This window comes from Macaca fascicularis, chromosome 11 (genome assembly GCF_037993035.2).
Source record: "Macaca fascicularis isolate 582-1 chromosome 11, T2T-MFA8v1.1".
In the NCBI taxonomy this organism is placed as follows: domain Eukaryota; kingdom Metazoa; phylum Chordata; class Mammalia; order Primates; family Cercopithecidae; genus Macaca; species Macaca fascicularis.
The window spans coordinates 134,788,075-134,806,874 of record NC_088385.1 but is presented as its reverse complement, the minus strand read 5'-3'; the positions used below and the strand labels follow the sequence as shown (position 1 = coordinate 134,806,874).

Below are 18,800 nucleotides of genomic sequence, written 5' to 3'. Positions count from 1 at the left end.
CCCAGGCTAGAGTACAAAGGCATAATCATGGTTTATTGCAGCCTCTAACTCTTGGGCTCAAGTGATCCTCCTACCTCTGCCCCCTGAGTAGCCAAGACTGTAGGCACGCATGAACATGTCCAGCTAATATTTTTCTTATTTTTTAGTTTTTGTAGAGATGGAGTTTGACCATGTTGCCCAGGCTGGTTTTGAACTCCTGACCTGATGTGATCCTCCTGTCTCAGCCTCCCAAAGTGCTAGGATTAGAGGTGTGACCCACTGCACCTAGTGGCATATGGTTTTGTTTGTTTGTTTGTTTTTGAGATGGAGTCTCACTCTGTCACCCAGGCTGGAGTGCAGTGGTGCGATCTCAACTCACTGCAAGCTCTGCCTCCCAGGTTCACGCCATTCTCCTGCCTCAGCCTCCTGAGTAGCTGGGACTACAGGCACCCACCACCACAATCGGCTAATTTTTTGTATTTTTAGTAGAGATGGGGTTTCACTGTGTTAGCCAGGATAGTCTTGATCTCCTGACCTCATGATCCACCCGCCTCAGCCTCCCAAAGTGGGCATACATTTTTAAAACATCATTATCTGACAACTCTCCAGCTTGTTTTGCTGCCATGTCATTCTACAGACTGCTGTTTGTTTTTATTTTGCTTCGATGTGCTCTTAAGCCAGAAGTGACTTTCTTCCCCTTCCATTCTGGCCAGTGGCTCTTCTGGTGTGTAAAGATACCCAGCTGGATTATCTGGTGCATTTAGACCCTGGCTGGAAAATCAGAAGTCAGTTGCATCGTGGGAGGTAACAGAGTAGCTGACAAGGAAATACTGCTTAGTTCCTGAGTGTAGGATTAAAGAGATAAAGCAAAAATCCAAGACCCATCCACATTCTGAGAGACAAAAACTGGTGATTCTGATTGTGGAATCAAGTGGACCCATTCAGCCTCAATGCTAATCAGCCCTCACCTCAGTGCCCCTGTCTCCTTACCTCCCTGAAACCAGAGAAAGATGTGTTCAGACAGATTTTCTCCCTAAGATCCCCATGACTCAGTATCAGATGGCAATTCAGAGCATTTTTATAAATGGAAAACAATTTCCGGAAACGAACGGGACTGTTTCCAGGAACAGATTTCCAATGGACGAGAAATTAAGAGTCCAGAACACAGAGACCCCATCCAGAGCTTTACGTCACTAGTCGTAGTTGTACAAATGGAGCCATTAATTTATTGCATGGAAAATTTAGGGGAAAAAAATGGGAAAAACATGCAGCCGATAGTGAGTTAACTACCTAAACTAAGTTGCAGTAAAGAGTTGTAGAATTATAAAGCTTAGGCAGTTTTGGTGTAGAGAGAAGCACACCACTGCAATTTTCTAAATGCCATCGAATTTTCTGTGTTATTTCTTGCTGCTTCTAAAGACCAGAAAAGTGAGTGGGGCTGGAGAGTGTCTTTATAACATTCTTAAAGGCTCACGTAAATAGTGCAGATTCCATGCACACAAGCAGGTGGCTGGTCTCATTTGCCAATCCCTGCATAAGAAAGCTTGCAAATACCCTGATGTGTGACATCACAGCACAGATAGGGCTGGTGGGATCTGCATCCGGAAGACGGCTCATCTCACGCTTGGCCCATGTCATCCAAGTGGGTGGCAATCGGTCTTCTTTGTGTGTGATTTCATTAATTCCTCTTGGTCATCTGGGATTTCTCTTAAATCTAAAGGATCATTTGCCATAAAGTTAAGATAAAGTTTTGACTTTCCAGTAGAATACAAAAGGCAATTCTTAGAAAAATAAAGTTAAGGTCATGGCATTAGGCAAAGTGTAAAGTTGATGGAGCAAAACAATGTGTGACTGGGAAAGCTAAATATTGAATATAAAATTAAAGATGATGACTTTATAATTCACAAAAGTGAATGATCTACATCTAATGGTCAATTTTCCTGACTTGGTTCACTTTGCCTCTCTGCCTCTTAACATTCTTATAAATGACACCAGCAACTCAACAATAACCACTTCAAGATATTGTGGCCCTGATTCTCTTCAAGCAAAACTGGGCTGTGTCCATTCCTGAACAACTCACTAAGCCACTTGGATGCTGGACTCTGAAGACCAGGGCTGTGGACTCTGAAGAAGACCAGGGCTGTGGACTCTGAAGACCAGAGCTGTGGACTCTGAAGACCAGGACTGTGGACTAAGAAGACCAGGGCTGTGGACTCTGAACAACACCAGGGCTGTGGACTCTGAAGACCAGGGCTGCGGTTCATGCTGTTTTCAGGAGGAAGGGGTAGGGTCTGCCCTGGACAGCTTAGGTATAAGCCTGGGGTTCCCATACTCATCGAATTAGTGGCCAAGTTTGAAAACAGTCACATAAGTTTGCACCATCAGAACCAAATGGACCAAAGAATTGAGGGGAAAAGTCCCCCCAAGAAAACTGATTTAATGTTATTCCCAGAATAACTAGCTAGGGATGGTGGCCAGGCAAATAAAAACACGGCCAACTCTACCATTGACTTCTTCTTCTGTGCTGAGCTCAAATGAAGCATTCATTGGAATCTTCCCCACACTTTTTCCTCTGTCCCACAGGCAATTGCCTTTCTATTCTTAGAGCTATAACTAGTGACCACACTCTGAACACAAGTTCATCAGCACACACATTATGACCATTACCTCCCCATCTATCTTTCATGGAAAGTGATCATATCCAATTCTTGCATTTATCTCGGCAATCTAGTACAGAGTTTGGGTCATTCATTAATTCTTTCATTCACTCACTCAGCAAATGTTTACTGGGCTCCTACCTTATGCCACATATTAAGCCAGGAGCTTTAGATATGGCAGATAAAAAGCAGACATGTTCTCAGCTCCCCTAGGAGAAACAGTCAGTGCCTGGAGGATGCCAGGCAAAGGCTGATGAGGAGGTCAGTGTTCCAGGTAGAAGAGCAGGTGCAAAAGAAATGACAGAGGCCTTGGGAGAATGGCGGGACCACTGGAGGCAGGTGGTAGAACACAGTGAAAGATAAGCCTGCAGAAGCATATACAGATAAGGATTTGAAGTTTTTATCCCAAGGATAGTGGGAAGCCAGGGAGGAGTTACAAGACTGAGGGAGACCAAAGGACAGGTGGAGATGAGAGAGGATCAGAACTGCATTTGGAAAAATCCTATGAGGTGCAATACGGCCATTAGATTAAAGGAGCTGATAGGATATGCCAGGAGACCAACTGCAAGGCAGAACATCCGTGGTAGAGGTGATGGAGGCTGGAAATAAGTGGGAGATGGGAAAGGGGGTGGAAAGGCAGGACACAGAAGCCACCTGGGGAAACGCGCTGAGCACTTGTGTTACAGGTTGAACTGTGTCCCCTGCCAAAACCCATAGGTTGAAATCTTGACTCTCCTAGGGCCACTGCACATGTATAGAACCCCAATTCAAGATGGCTGGTATCCTAAGAAAAAGAAAAATTTGGAGACACAAAGACACACACCCAGAAAGGACCTCACATAAATATTGTAGTTACGCTGCTGCTACAAGCCACAAAATGCCAAAAGTTCACCAGTTTTCAAGAAGAGAGAACTGGAAAAGAGAGCCCCCTAGTGCCCTTAGAGGGATCACGGCCCTGCCAATACCTTGATATCAGACTTCTGGCCTGCAGAATGGTGAGAGAATCCATTTCTGTTGTGTATGCAGCTCAGTTTGTTGTACTTTGTTATGGCAACCCTAGCAAAGTGATACAATAGGGTTGTTGACTTGAATTACCATAGTTTAGGCATGTAGCCCATTCATATCCATCCCTTTTTGATATTCCTATAAAATATTTGAGAAGGAAGTGAATGGAATGAAAGAAGAATCATGTACATTTAAACAAGTTTCTTTCTTGCAGGACTTTCAGAATCATTAATATTTTAATTACACCTCATGAAACTCCAAGATGGGGATATAGTTTGCCTGGCTGCCCAGGGTTGACTGTGGGAGAGTTTGGCTTTGATCAGTACAACACTGGATGCATATCTCCCCCAAAATGCTTGAGACACCTGGAACTTACCTACCCTCTCATTTTTCTGATAAGGGAACCTGAGGTCTAGGGGAAAAAAAAAAAGCAACAAGTCTAGTCTCTCATCTTTGTTGCAGAGTAAGAACTGGAAACCTTGACTGCGTTCCCTTAAGCACATTATTTGATTTATTTTAGTTAGTAATTTTAGTAATTACTAAAGGATCAAAAACAGTTCCTTTTTGGGAGCAACCATTTTTACCTATGAGTTCTTGTTGCATCAAAACCACAATTCACAACAAAATCAGGATCAGGCTGGACGCGGTGGCTCATGCCTATAATCTCAGCATTTTGGGAGGCCGAGGCAAGCGGATCACTTGAGGTCAGGAGTTCAAGACCAGACTGGCTAACATGGTGAAACCCCGTCTCTACTAAAAATACAAAAATTAACTGGGTGTAGTGGTGCATGCCTGTAATCCCAGCTACTTGGGAGGCTGAGGTAGGAGAATCACTTGAACCTAGGAGGCAGAGGTTGCAGTGAGCCAAGATCGTGCCACTGTACTCCAGCCTAAGTGACAGAGCAAGACTCTGTCTCAAAAAAAAAAAAAAAAAAAAAAAAAAAAATCAAAACCAGGCTTTTACCTAGCAGAATGCCCTGGCTAAGAAAGCTGCTCCCCAGAGTTGGCCCTCTTTCAGCTGTCTTATTCAACAATGAGGACCTGCTTCTTCTCCTCACTTTCTATGCAGAACTTTGCAATTAAAAGTAAAACAATTGTTTCTTGGATGGCACCTGAAGGCACTCTGGCATTTCTCCCAGTGTTAATTAACATTCTGCCCATACCAAGGTCAATGTTCATGGAATTATTTCCTTTTAGTGTTGGAATAATAGACAATATAAAGAAATAAAACAAAGGTTCCAGTGTAGGAGAGGAAAAAAGGCATGCAAGATCTAAGAATGAGAATTAGAATTTTGCATACAAAGACCCATTGCAGGAGCTCTCTGGGAGAAGGGAAGGGAGGGGATTTCACAATAAAATAAATAGAGAATCCAACAGAAAAGCTTTCTGTTATTTATTATCTCTATAATGATACTTTGGATTTAGGTGCTGTAGTTAATTATCAGCAATGACAATTGGTCAAGGAAAAGCCAATGGCAATGGCACTGGTGGCTGATGATCTACTGTGATTTGAGAAAATCTTGTCGCATCCAGGCTGGCTAATTTATTAGGCATTCAATCCTACTCAATTGATGCTCCAAAGAGAAAGTACTGGAAATACAGAACAACTTCAGAGAAACTCATGCTAGGAAAATGAAATGCCAGTGACAATCCCAGATAGTATGGCTCTGTAAGCTTGTGGGTCTTCTTTGTCTACATGGCCATCTCTTCCCTGGACTGTGAGCACACTGTGGGCTGCTGTTGGGCTTAAATTGTCCCTATGCCATGTCCCTAAAACACAAAGTCAGGCGTAGGATAGCGGTTATTTGATTATTATAAAACGCTTTTTGAATTGAAGAGAACCAAATAGGACATAATAAGATGTAGAAAACAAGAACAAAAGCAAAGATCTCTAAGTCTTAAGTGGAAAGAAACAATTCCAAATTCTCAGCTTGTCTGTGCACACTTACTTAACCCAGATGCTTCCACGAGGAGCAAGAATTGGGCAGGTATGTGATGCTGCCCAAGGGACAGATGGTCTCAGGGACCACATTTGCCAAAGCATGACTTCATTCTCACCCCACATCAGGGAAGCGTGAGTAGCAAAGGATTCTTCTTCATTAGGTTTTGAAGCAGAAAATAAAGATCTATCTGATAGGATGCGACTTCCCTCTTAAAGCTTGAAGGAAGGTTCCCAACAAGTTTGCTTAGCTACTTGGAACATTTAAAGATGGAATTATTATCCTTCTTATATACAGAGAGGTGAATTGGGGAAGGTGGCATGTGTGCCCACTCTCTCAGGCCACCCCAACGCCCAGGAAATAGCCTCTGTTCCTTGAACTGGTTCTGCTTATTCAGTGCGAATAAGCTTGCCCTGAAGTCAAATGCAGAGATGGCACCTTAGTGCTGTGAGAATCCACTTGGTGAGATGCTATGAAAGGCCATTGTCAAGAACTGGAGCCAAACCGCAACCTTTTTAGGCATTAGGAGGGGGAATTAAATTTGAATTTTCAATATTAGATCCAAGTCTTTGCTACCGCTTGGCTTAGCTGCAGCGACTTCAGCGAGAGGAGACTGATGAGTGAGTGATTAATCAGGAAGGCTCTAGAGGGAAGCTGGCTGGCTGGGAGGGGCTTTGCACAGAGCAAGGACCCTCCAAGCCTCCCTTATCTCCAGAGATGCCCCTTCTCCTAAGCTCTGGGATAAAGAACAGAAGTAGGGAAGGAAGATGGAGCCTGCCACACCAGCTTCCCCAAAAGTGGCAGAGCTGGCAATGGTAGTTGATAAGGAGGAATTTTAAGTCAGTGATAAAAATGCCACTTTAGTTCCTGATACCACTTAGCATGGAGACAGTGGTGCAAACTGAGGCGTCCTGTGTGTACTATGAAGAACAAGCTCCAAAATAGCACATGCAGTTATATCTGTATGGAAAAAAATACCCAGCAAGAGTACAACATGATTTATCCTCAACCATTATTGTTGGTTACCTCTGTTAGGTGCTGAAATTGTTGAGGGGAGAAGGGAGAGGGTTATAAGGTTACGATCTTAAGGAGATTTAGTCACACATTAAAAGTTTAATTTTACATTAAATTAGTTAAGTAGTACAGATGCAATTAAACAGTAATTTAAATAGCTTTTGTAATAATGATTGTAAGAATAGTAAAAGGACAATTTTTACTCAGGTGCAGTGAAATATATTTAAACTGTTTACAAAGTCATTTGCAGGTGGTTCAAAAAAATCCATGTCTCCATATCAAACTCTAAACCAACAATAGTCATTAATTGTTTTGCAAGTTCTATAAAGCTAATTAGTGTCCATTACTTATGCAGAACACATGAACAATTCATCTAATTTGGAATAAACAGGACCTTTGTCATGTCTAAGATAAAAGAGTTTGCTGGGCCAAGAAATAAAGATGATTGAGGATACTTAAAGGAAATTAAGATAAAAGCATTTTAAAAACAGCATATCATGGCCGAGGGCACGGTGGCTCATGCCTGTAATCCCAGCACTTTAGGAGGCCGAGGTGGGCAGATCACTTGAGGTCAGGAGTTTAAGACCAGCCTGGCCAACATGGTGAAATGCCGTCTCTCCCAAAAATTACAAAACTTAGCCAGGCATAGTGGCGTGCACCTGTAATCCAAGCTACTTGGGAGGCTGAGGCACGAGAATTGCTTGAACCTGGGAGGCAGAGGTTGCAGTGAGCTGAGATCATGCCACTACACCCCAGTCTGGGCAACAGAGTGAGACTCCATCTCAAAAAATAAATAAATGAAATTATATAGCGTATTGTATGTATATACAGGTTAATAATAATAGCAACTACAAAAGCATATGGTTCTGCTAATATTTCTCAAAGGTCGTTGTAAATTCCTCCACTTGGATAGCCTTTGCTAAATCTTGTAAATTCAGAGTATGTATTTGCAAGTCCCCAATGTGCTTTTTTTTTTTTTTTTTGGTATAATTTCCCTAACTAAGAAATTATATGCTGTGAGAATCCCTTGGTGAAATTCTATGAAAGGTCACTTTTGATTCTGTGAGTACAAATTTTATATTCAAAACACAACCTTCCAGAAGAGGCAGTTCAGGACAGTAGTTAGGGTCCTGGAATCTGGAGCCAGACAGCCTGAGTCAGATCCCATCTCTCTCTCCTGCCAGCTGGGCAACCTGGAGCCATACGCTCTACATCTCTGGGCCTCAGTTTCTTCATTTGCCACTGGGAATGGTGCATATGCCCGCCTCACACGTTTGTTATGAAAACTAAATGAGCCAATATTAGCAGTGTCTTCCCCATGTAAGAAGCATCATATGAAGACTAGCTTTATTGTTACTACCCGATGCCATGAAAATGCTGTTCATGGCTGTACTCCTGGCCCATCCGCCAGTGAAATCCCTTAATATTGAATGTGATCTGCAGCACTCAGGGAGCAATGTGCTTAGAGACCATTTTCATTTGCTGTTGCTGCTGTAATAAATCACCGTAAATCCAGCAGCCTAAACACACACACACACACACACACACACACACACACACACACACACACTCTTATTATTGTGTAGTACTTTTTTATTTTTATTTTTTGAGATGGAGTCTCTCTCTGTCACCCAGGCTGGAGTGCAGTGGTATAACCTCTGTTCAGTGCAACCTCTGCCTCCTGCGTTCAAGCGATTCTCCCGCCTCAGCCTCCCAAGTAGCTGGGACTACAGGCATGTGTTACCAGGGCCAGCTAATTTTTGCATTTTTAGTAGAGATGGGGTTTCACCGTGTTGGCCAGGCTGGTCTCGAACTCGTGACCTCAGGTGATCTGCCTGCCTTGGCCTCCCAAAATGTTGGGATTACAGGCTTGAGCCACCACTCCCGGCCTTACTATCGTATAGTTCTAAAGGTCAGAAGTCCTTAGATCATGGTATAAGCAGGGCTGCGTTTCCTCTGGAGGCTCTAGGGGAGAATTCATTTGCGCCTCTCCCAGCTTCCAGAGGCACCCACATTCCTTGGTTTGTACCCCCGCATTATCTTCTCTGACTGACCTTCCTGCCCACTCTCACAAGGAGCCTCGGGATCCCTGTATGAGTTGCATTAGTCTCGCATTGATATAAAAAAATACCTGAGACTGTGTAATTTATAAAGAAAAGAGGTTGAATTGGCTCCCAGTTCCACAGGATGTACATGAAGCATGATGCTGGCATCTGCTTGGCTTCTGGGGAGGCCTCAGGAAATTTTCAATTACGGAAGGTGAAGGGGAAACAGGCACATCTGACATGGCAAGAGCAGGAGCAAGGCTGGGGGAGGCGAGGTGGGATAGGGGAGAGGCAAGGGGGAGCGGGGGTGGGGAGGCAAAGCGGGGAACGGGGAGAGAGGGGCGGGGAGGCAAGGCCGGGGAGAGGTGAGGCAGGTGGAGGGTGGAGGCGAGGCGGGGTTTTGTGGGGAGGCAAGGCAGAGGCGGGGCCGGGTGGAGGCGAGGCGGGGTGGAGGCGAGGCGGGGAGAGGAGAGGCAGGGGCACGGGGGAGGGGATGCGGGGGAGAGGCAAGGCGGGGAGGGGGTGGGGAGAGGTAGAGGCAAGGTTAAGGGGAGGTGAGGCGGGGGAGGCGAGGTGGGGAAAGTGAGGTGGGGGGAAGTGAGGCGAGGGGAGGTGAGGAGGCAGAAGGTGAGGTGGGGGAGGTGCCATGCACTTTTAAATGATCAGATCTCAGGAGAACTCCCTCAGCATCATGAGAATAGCACCAAGAGGGAAATCTGCCCCATGATCCAATCACCTCCCACCAGGCGCCACCTCCAACACTGAGATTGACAATTAGAAATGAGATTGGGTGGCAACACAGATCCAAACCATGTCAGTGGCCCATGGATCAACCCGGATCATCTCTTCCATAGCAAAATCCTTTTCTTAAGCAAATCTGCAAATCTCATTTTCCACATACAGTAATGTATTCGCAGGTTCTGGGGATTCGGTCGTGGACGTCTTCAGGGGACCATTATTCCACCTAGCACAGGAACATGCCTTCTCAAGCCCTTTATTTCACCCCTTTTTCCTAAACCTGCCCCTCCCTCTCCCAGTCTTCCTCATCCCAGTAAACACCAGCAGCCTTCCTAAATGCATCTTTAACTACCAAGAAAAAAAAAAATGGCCATGACTCTGATAAATTTCTCAAAGTCATGAGAGCCTCAACTGATATTTAAATAAAAACTTGCCTGTTAAGCAAATGCACATTAAAAGAAAAAAGATAAATAAACAGATGTCTCTCATTAACAAAAGAAGGGCTTTTATTTTTACCCAACTTTACTTTTATTGCCCTCCTAAATGCTCATCCATAAATGGAATAAAATGAAGAATTCAGCTAAATAATAAATTTTTTCAAGTTTCAAGATGTAGGAAACTCAGTGAAGTTGAGATAAAGGACACAGCAGCTCGGCTGAAGGCTGGCCAAGGAGACAGCTGCTGTGTCCAACTTGTTCTGGGATCCTACGACTCTCAACATCTTATTCAAATGAAATGATTTCCCTAAGGCAGACTGCATGGATTCAGCCAGGGTCAGAAGAGCAGTAAGAGCGGGCAGGGCACAGCACTGACCTTGACCCAACCTTGCAGCCACCACTCCACCTTTACCTGGCCCCAGTGCTCAGGGAATTTGCAATGACCCCTGTCATCTCTTGGGGCTGAGGACAGCATCTAGGCCCCACACGGGGCTAGGTCGGTAGTCAGAGTGAAGCACGCTGTGGAATTTTCTAAGACCCATAATTGTATTGGCATTTTAAAAAGTTTCCAAAACAACTACGGACTCTCCCTGTTCCCTAGAAATAACTGGTCCTCTTAGTTTCTCTTCTGCTTACCCAAAAGACCATGGTTTTCAAAAAAAGTTTAATTTCCCTTTTACCCCTGACCGCACACAGCACAGAGGCCTGGGGACGGGCGTCACTGCCCCGCAACAGTGCGTTCTTGAAAGGTGTGATGACCTCCCTGGCACAGGACCTGGTGAATGCTTCTCCCTATAAATATCTGCTAAAAGAATCAATAAGTAGATTAAAACGTGGATGAACTCTACTTCTCTGAGGATGAAAGACTCATCAAATCAACATGCTCTGCTCAGGAGTGGAAGTGGGTCCACTTGCCACTGGATTATTTTGTGTTGGAAATAATCCAGCACAAACATCCTAGTGACTGTAACTTCCGTTCACCTCCAATGCCCCGATAAATAGTACGGGGCGGGGGCTTCTGGAGACTGGGAGGAGAGAGCCCTTGCAAAGGGGACTCCTCACCACCCATGCTGGCTGCCAGGGAGGAAAAGGAGTCCAGTTACCAGAGCTCCCACCTTCACAAGAAAAGATAGGAGAGCTGTATTTTTACTCGTGGCCTTCCAGTGTTTATGTGTTGTCAAATAATTCAATCTTTCTAAACTAACTGAACAGTTTGGCACCTCTAATGTATGCATGGGAAAAATGTCCTTAATTTGCCTCTCCGGGAAGTTGATGCTGAAATCGTGTTAGGAATGCAGGCCGTTTACGGGAGGCAATACCCATTGTATTGGTCAGGGTTTTCTAGAGGGACAGGACTAATCGGATAGATGTATACACGAAGGGGAGATTATTCAGGAGTATTGACTCACACGATTACGAGGTGAAGTCCCACAATATGCTGTCTGCAAGCGAGGAGCACGGAACCTAAGCTGAGGAGCAAAGAAGCCAAATCTTAAAAGCAGGGAAGCTGACAGCACAGCCTTCGGTCTATGGCTGAAGGCCCAAGAGCTCCTGGCAAACCTAAGTCCAAGAGTCCGAAAGCTGAAGAACTCGGAGTCTGATGTTTGAGGGCCGGAAACCTCCAGTATGGGAGAAAGAGGAAGACCAGAAGCCTCAGCGAGTAGGTTACTTCCAGCTTCTTCTGCCTGCTTTACTCTATCCACGCTGGTAGCTGACTGGAGGGTGCCCATTCAGATTGAGGGTGGGTCTGCCTTTCCCAGTCCACTGACTCAAATATTAATCTTCTTTGGCAGCACCCTCCTAGATACACCCAGGAATATACTTCATATCCTTCAGTCCAATCAAGTTGACACTCAATATTAACCATCACACCTCTGAACGTTAGAAGAGGGAGGAAGTGGGGCTGGACAGGGAGGGTTTGGGAAAGGGATCTGACAAAGCCCAAGCCAGCACAGATGGGGGCTCCAGCGTGGGGGTGCCCATTAGAGGAGTGCTGCATTGGAGGGAATGGGGGGTCAGACCCCAACGTCTCTGCAGCACTCGGCTCCAGCGCCAACTGGCTGCCTGGGAGGAGTGTGGCCTCAGCTCAACAACAGAGGCAGATCTGGACCGCCTGAGCAGGTGGGGCCTGTTGGCTACTGAGCCCTTGGGGCTAAATGGCAAGGCATAGAAATCTAGGTGGCATTGCTCCACATGATGGAGCACAGAATGTTTTGCAATGGACCCACTTCCACTCCTGAGCAGGGTGTGTTGATTTGATGAGTCTTTCATCATCAGAGAAGTAGAGTTCATCCACCCATTAGTCTACTCATCGATGCATTTAGCAGATATTTACCAGAGACAACAGTCACCGGGTCCTGTGCCAGGGAGGACATCGCACCTTTCAAGAACGCACTCTTGGGGGGCAGTGACGCCCCTGCCCCAGGCCTCTGTGCTGTGTGTGGTCAGGATTCTGCACAGCACAGATCAGGGCCGCTCACTCAGTCTCATGGCCGGCCTTCCAGGGACATTCACAACCAATCCATCCATTTGACTTCTCTGGTGGCTGAAATCTGGCTTATTGGAAATTCATAGTGTTACAATGACCTGCCCACACATATTTATCTAAAACACACAACTGACTGCCAAGACCAGTCACATTTCAGTTTCAGGTTTAGGTGGTTGATGGAAAGTGGAAATGGAGAGGAGAAAATACCTGGCTGGTATCATACCTTGACTCACAGAGAAATCAGATCACAGTGCATTTAAATCTGACGTCACTTTTGGAGCAAGTAAAGGGAAAAGAGGAACAGGAATCTCAGCTAAGAAAAGACAGAGATGCCAGCTTATTCATTCAATGTTTAAAAACATGAGAGCCCCTCTATGTATGCCTTGTGGGTACATTGTGGGTGACAGCAGCAACACCCCCCTGTTTCATGGTGCTTGTGGTCTAGTGAGAAAACTAATACAATAAATTGGTGAAAAGTAAATGCCTAAGATAATATTTGAGAATGAGGAATGCTTTGAAGGATATGAAACAGGTTGGTATATGAGAAGGACTAGAACTATTTGAGAATGACCTGAATGAACCCACAAGAAGAGGGTTCTATGGAAAGGGAATGGCTCAAATGGAAACACCCAGAAGTAGGAACCAGTCTGGGTCATAGAACTGGCACATGGCCATGTGGTTTGTGGGGAATGGGAGGGTGGAGAGAAGTTCATGCAGGAAGGTGGGCCAGGCACACAGGGTCTCAGGGCCTCTGAGCACTGAGATTCTGAGCACGTAATGACATGAAGCCCTGACTCTTCAGGTGTTAAGAACAAAAGAGCAAGTCCTGGTGTTCAAATACTGTTCCATGATACTGAAGAACAAAGAGCTGAGGAATGCCCACCTTCTCCTCCTCATCATCATGTCTCCTAAACAGCCTGCCCAACTCACCAGCCTGGAAGAAACCTCCTTTCTCCATCCTTGTGCCCTTATCCCTGGAGCCACAGCTATGAGAACAGGTGTACACACTGGACCTAGGTGGGACAGGCATATACCCTCTCTGATATGGTTTGACTGTGTCCCCACCCAAAATCTCATCTGGAATTGTAATTCCCATAATCCCCACATGTCAAGGGCGGGACCAGGTGGAGATAATGGGATCATGGGGGCGGTTTCCCCCATACTGTTCTTATGATAGTGAGTTCTCACGATATCTGATGGTTTTATGAGCATCTGGCATTTCCTCTGCTTGCACTCACTCCATGCTGCCGCCCTGTGAAGAAGGTGCCTGCCTTTCGGCCATGAGTGAAAGTTTCCTAAGGTCTCCTCAGCCATGCAGAACTGTGAGTCAATTAAAACTCTTTCCTTTATAAATTACTCAGTCTTTGGTATTTCTTCATAGCAATGTGAAAATGGACTAATACACTCTCCTTTGGAACCCCGGGCCAGTCAGTGGTACAGAGCTAAGGCCCAACACCAGGTGGTTATAACTCGAGGTTATAAGGTATTTGTGAGAACCCCAAAGCTAGGAAGGATTGGAAGCAGAGCAGATGGAGGAAACGGTCAACAGAGAGGGTGGCTAGAAATAAATCATAATAAGAAAAGACTAGGCTTGCTCAACACCTCATTATAAACCAGACCCCCAAATCTAAGCACCAGGCATTAAGACGGTTAATTGTGGAAGTGAATAATGGCACATGCTGCTGTTATCCTTGTTTTACTAATGTGGAAACTGGGATAATTTGACAATGAAGCAGAAACAGAAGCAAGACAAAATTGTATTCTGCTCTAGGGACAGAGACTGAGAGACCAGCTACCCCCTGCTGGAGTAAGATAAACGCTTGTGTAGGACAAGATGCTTCCAGGTTCCCATAGGCGGCCTCCACGGCAGCTCCCCATGAGGGAGGGGAGGTCACCCCCCATCCAGCCTTTGACAGCATTGGCGATTGACAGGCACAGTCACAGCCTCCCCATTCCACAGTTGGGTATAAAGCGTGGTGGTGCACACTTCCCAGTCATTTCTCAACCGTGATTCTCATTGTGCTTGTCAAGTCTTCTCATCGAGTCTTTAATGGGCATAGTTTATTTCTCTAGTGTTTTGAACCATCAACTAGTTGTCCAGAAATCTCCTCCTAGGCCAACATTTTTTACGTTATCGCCTGTATTGACCATGACCACGCAGTACCTAACACGGAGAGATTCTGCTGCAGATGGGAATGCGGGCAACATTTTAATACAGCACTTCCAAAAAGCAGACAACATGATGAATAGGTGGTGATAAAATGGTCATCTTGCAGGTGGCTGGATGTAATAAAGTGATGTGTAATAGTCCACCAGGGAGCTTTTCCAAGAGGGAGAATGGATTTCTTGGGAGGGCCAAGGCTCCATCAAAAACCTCATTCCTTCTCAGCATTGAGGGGTTGTCTGCCCTGAAGTGGACTGTTAACCACAATGATTAAAAAGACACCAGCTCTTCACTGAATACCTGCTGTTTGTCTGGTACTGCCTAGGGCTGGGATACACAGCATGGGATATAAAGGTAGATAGAAGCCTCCACTCATGGGGCTTATATTTTAATGGGGCGAGACAGACAATAAACAAGTATGTAAGTTAAATACATAGTGTATCAGATGACTGTAAGTGTAACTGATAACAGTAAGGCCAGGAAGAGAGTACTTGGTGAGTGGGGGTACAATTTTAAAGAAAAGGGTTAGGAATTCCTAACTGAGAAAGCGACTACCTTGGAACCACTCAGTGTAGCAACTGAAAGGCAGAAAAGTAAAATGATGATAATAATGATACTTCTAAAGTTATTACTCTGTACTGTGTGTATTGTCCTAACAATTCAACTTACTTATGCTTTATTTTACAAGTATGGAAATTGAGATAAACACTTAAAAAGCCTTTCCCAAAGTCACACGGGCAATAAGCTGTAAAGACATACCAGACGTTGACCCAGGCAAGTGTGACTTGAAGCCCATATCCCACTGTCTTTCATGGAACACAGTAGAGAGTACCTAAGGTCATGAGCCTGCTGCTGTGTAGAGGTTCACGAGTCCTGTCCTACTGGAATGATGCTGTGTAGACAGAGCTGCCCTATAGTCTGCTGTGGTGTAGACAGGACGCAAGAGTCCTGCCCTACTGGACTGTTGCTGTGTACACAGGGCTGTCCTACTGGGTTGCTGCTGTGTAGACAAGGTTCAAGAGTCCTGCCCTACTGCCTGTTGGCCACGTGAACTGGGGACTCATTTGACTTCTCCTTGCTTCCTCATTAGTATACTGGGGATATTAATTGTTCCTGTATCTCAGGGCTCTTGTGAAGTTAAAATGATTTAATAAATGCAAAGCTCTAAGTCGAGTTCCTGGCCCATGTTAAGTGCTCAATCAAGAATGGTATTCTTGCCAATATCACCATCCAGTCCTTATTACCTTTTAGATCATGTGTAGGATGTAGGGAAAGGTATCAACGTCATCCTTAGCAGAGAGAAGGTCAGAGATCACCCACCTGTTGTGCCCATGGAATGTCTCAGGAGTATCTATATTGCCCCATTCCTCACTTACTCACCTAGTCAAACACCGTCTGGGGAGGTTGTCTCCAGTGATTTTCCTATTCCTAACCATCAACAGGGATTGAAAGGTCGATGGGATGTGCAAACAGGAGAAAGGTGAGTGCTAGTGTCTGGATGTCTGTGTCCCCCTCAAATTCCTGTGTGGAAATCCTCACTCCCAAGTTGGTGGTATTTGGAGGTAGAGCCTTTAAGAGGTGATTAAGTCGTGGGAGTGACAGCCCTGATGAATGGATGAGTGGTTTTATGAAAGAGGCCCCAGAGAGGCCCCTTCTGCCCTGTGAAGTTACAGGGAGAAGACAGCAGGCGATTTATGAGGCTGGACACTGAATCTGCTGGTTCCTTGATCTTGGACTTTCCAGCCTCCAGACATCTGAGAATACATTTCTGTGGTTTCAACCACTCAGTATACGGTATGAGACTTAGTCAACCCAGACAGACTCAGGTAGTGAATGAGACTGAGACCTACTGATAGCTCCCAGTGAATCCCACGAGAAGAAACAAGTGCCCTGTAACTCTATCCCATAAGTTTTGTGGTTTTACACCTTGGGACATTTTTGTAAGTTTACATAGGACTCAGTTAATGTTCTGGATTTCTACCTGGGTGTGCGGAATTCGTGAAGTTCAACCTATACACATTTTCTGCATAAATGTACAAAAAATTAAAGGAAATATGTAATTACAAAATAACTGAGAAAACAAATCATAGAAGAGGGTATTCACGGATATGTTCAAACCAGTGTGTGGGATGCACAGTGACAGGAGTGCTGGCTGCATTGGCTGGTGCAGTTGAGAGGCGCCGAAGCTTCCAGGACATTTTGAGCTTCCAGTCAGTGGGCCAGCAATACAGGGTCCATAGACATTCCTGTCCACTCAGCCTGGTTGGAGCAATGGTGGCACAATTTCCTGTTTCCAGGCTCTAGTTCTTTCCATTCTACCAGTCTTAAGGGATAGCTATCCAATCACCACCATGTGTGTCACTCGTGTTAAAAGAAAAACTTCAGTCACATTAAATTTAAAGGAGTTTAATTGAACAATGAACGATTCGTGAACTGGGCAGCTCCCAGAATCACAGCACATTCAGAGAGGTGTCTCCAGGTGTGCCTTGTGATTAGAACAAATTTATAGACCAAAATAGTAAAGTGGTATACAGAAATCAGAAGTGAGGTACTGAAACAGCTGGATTGGTAACAGCTCAGCATTTGCCTTATTTGAACACAGTTTGAACACTCAGCAGTGTATGACTGGTTGAAGTGTGGCCTCTGGAATTGGCCAAGACTCAGCGACTGTTACAGGCGCATACTGCTCAGTTAGGTTTTCCGTCCTGTCTACCTATTAAGTCAGGTTGCAGTTCATCCACAAGGACTTCATTATAGAAGTACGGATTCTTTCTCAGGCCATATTTAGTTTGCTTTAACACTTGAAAACCCTTTATAGCTCCCAGGATCCACTGAATAAGGGCCAATAGCTTAGCTGGAGCTCAGCAGCCCTCCACAGGCAGACTCCCACCACCAGCCACGTCACCCATGCTTCCTCCCCATGCAGCCTGCTCCAGTCACCCAGGATGACCTGGCATTTCGAGAATACACAGTGTTCTTTTTCTGCCTTTCCTAATAATAATAAATTAATCAAGATACAAATTTATCACAAATGCAAGATTTTATGATGATGATTTCCAATGTGAGGTTGTGTGTATGATTCTCCCAATAACTTTATATGGTGAGGACCTAACGTCACTTCCCTTCTGTTTATAAGAAACTTGAGATTCGGGGCTATTCCAAAAAGGCTGGATTTTGCTAAGGTAACAAGCCCAAATTTTCCAAGACTTAACACAACAGAATTGATTTGGCATTATCACAATGTGGGTGGTCACAGGATCTGTTTCCCGTTGTTCTGTCTCAGGAACTCAGGCTGAAGGAAGCCCCTTCATCCAAAGACTCGGACTTCTCAACCGGAGGTTGCAGGTTCTGCCACAGCAGGTGAGACAGCAGGCTGTTACCTTTCTTTTCAGTCCCAAAGATCATGAAAGCATGTATTATGCTACTCAGAAAAATATTATCTATTTTACTTTTCCATATGCCCTGAATGGACTCTTTTCTTAGAAGCAAAAAATGAACGATAAGTGCCAAGCCCCTGCTGCTGTGTAGACGGAGTTCAAGAGTCCTGCCCTACCAGACATTAGAGAACACAGGAAGAGCCTGGTGCCTGGAGGGCAGAGGGGTGTGGCTGCCCTGATGACGGGACGGAAGGGCTCTCTCTGTTTTGAGTGTAGTCCACGACCTGTTGTCTGCTTTAAAACAAAACATTAAAAGTCCCAATTTCTATTGTTTGTTCCTCCTAGATTCATAGTATGTTAGTGGAGTCAATTACCTGTGTGCATTTTTCTCTTCTTCTCTCTTAGGCAAAGCACTGATTTAAATTCAACCCGTAGTTACCTGGTCATGTCTGAAGGCCTTGGCCCATCACATTTGAGCCAATGTGGTTAGACGGATGTGCGACGGCTCAATCCCACACGCCTCCACTTAATGCTATTGTGGGTATGGAGAGACACAATACTGGAAATATTTGTCAGTCTCAGCAAATGTCCTCGAAATGCCCCCCAGGAACACATATGGATTCACTAAATCGTTTTCCAACTATACAGAGAGAGAGACTGAAATTCCATCTTCAGCTATAAATTAACTTGGGGAATTTGGAAATAGCCCACGCTATCTGTGAGCTGGAGATCTATGAATTTCAATCTGTCAATATCCACAAATAATTCCAAGACATTTAAAACACACAGACCCGAGAGCTAGGGACATCTGGTTTACCAGGCGTTCTCCCTCCAGCTTAGCGGCTGCACGTGTTCCTGTTGGCTGCTGGGAGCTATGATGGTGTCACATAGGTAGCGTGTCTTTCTGCCGGAGTTAAACACATTTAACTCAATCAATGGAGTTATTGTTTTGAGGC

The 18,800-nt window shown here is 45.1% G+C and overlaps 2 long non-coding RNA genes across 2 annotated transcripts in view; one reads left to right on the top strand and one right to left on the bottom strand.

The window, feature by feature from the left end:
* Nucleotides 1-18,800, bottom strand: part of LOC135966354 (uncharacterized) — a 137,786-nt gene that overhangs the window by 95,548 nt on the left and 23,438 nt on the right. The window lies entirely within an intron of this gene.
* LOC135966125 (uncharacterized) lies at nt 11,438-18,166 on the top strand. The gene is made up of 4 exons (XR_010579229.1): nt 11,438-11,475; nt 15,719-15,814; nt 17,751-17,839; nt 17,951-18,166. It is a non-coding gene; the product is annotated as an uncharacterized lncRNA (long non-coding RNA).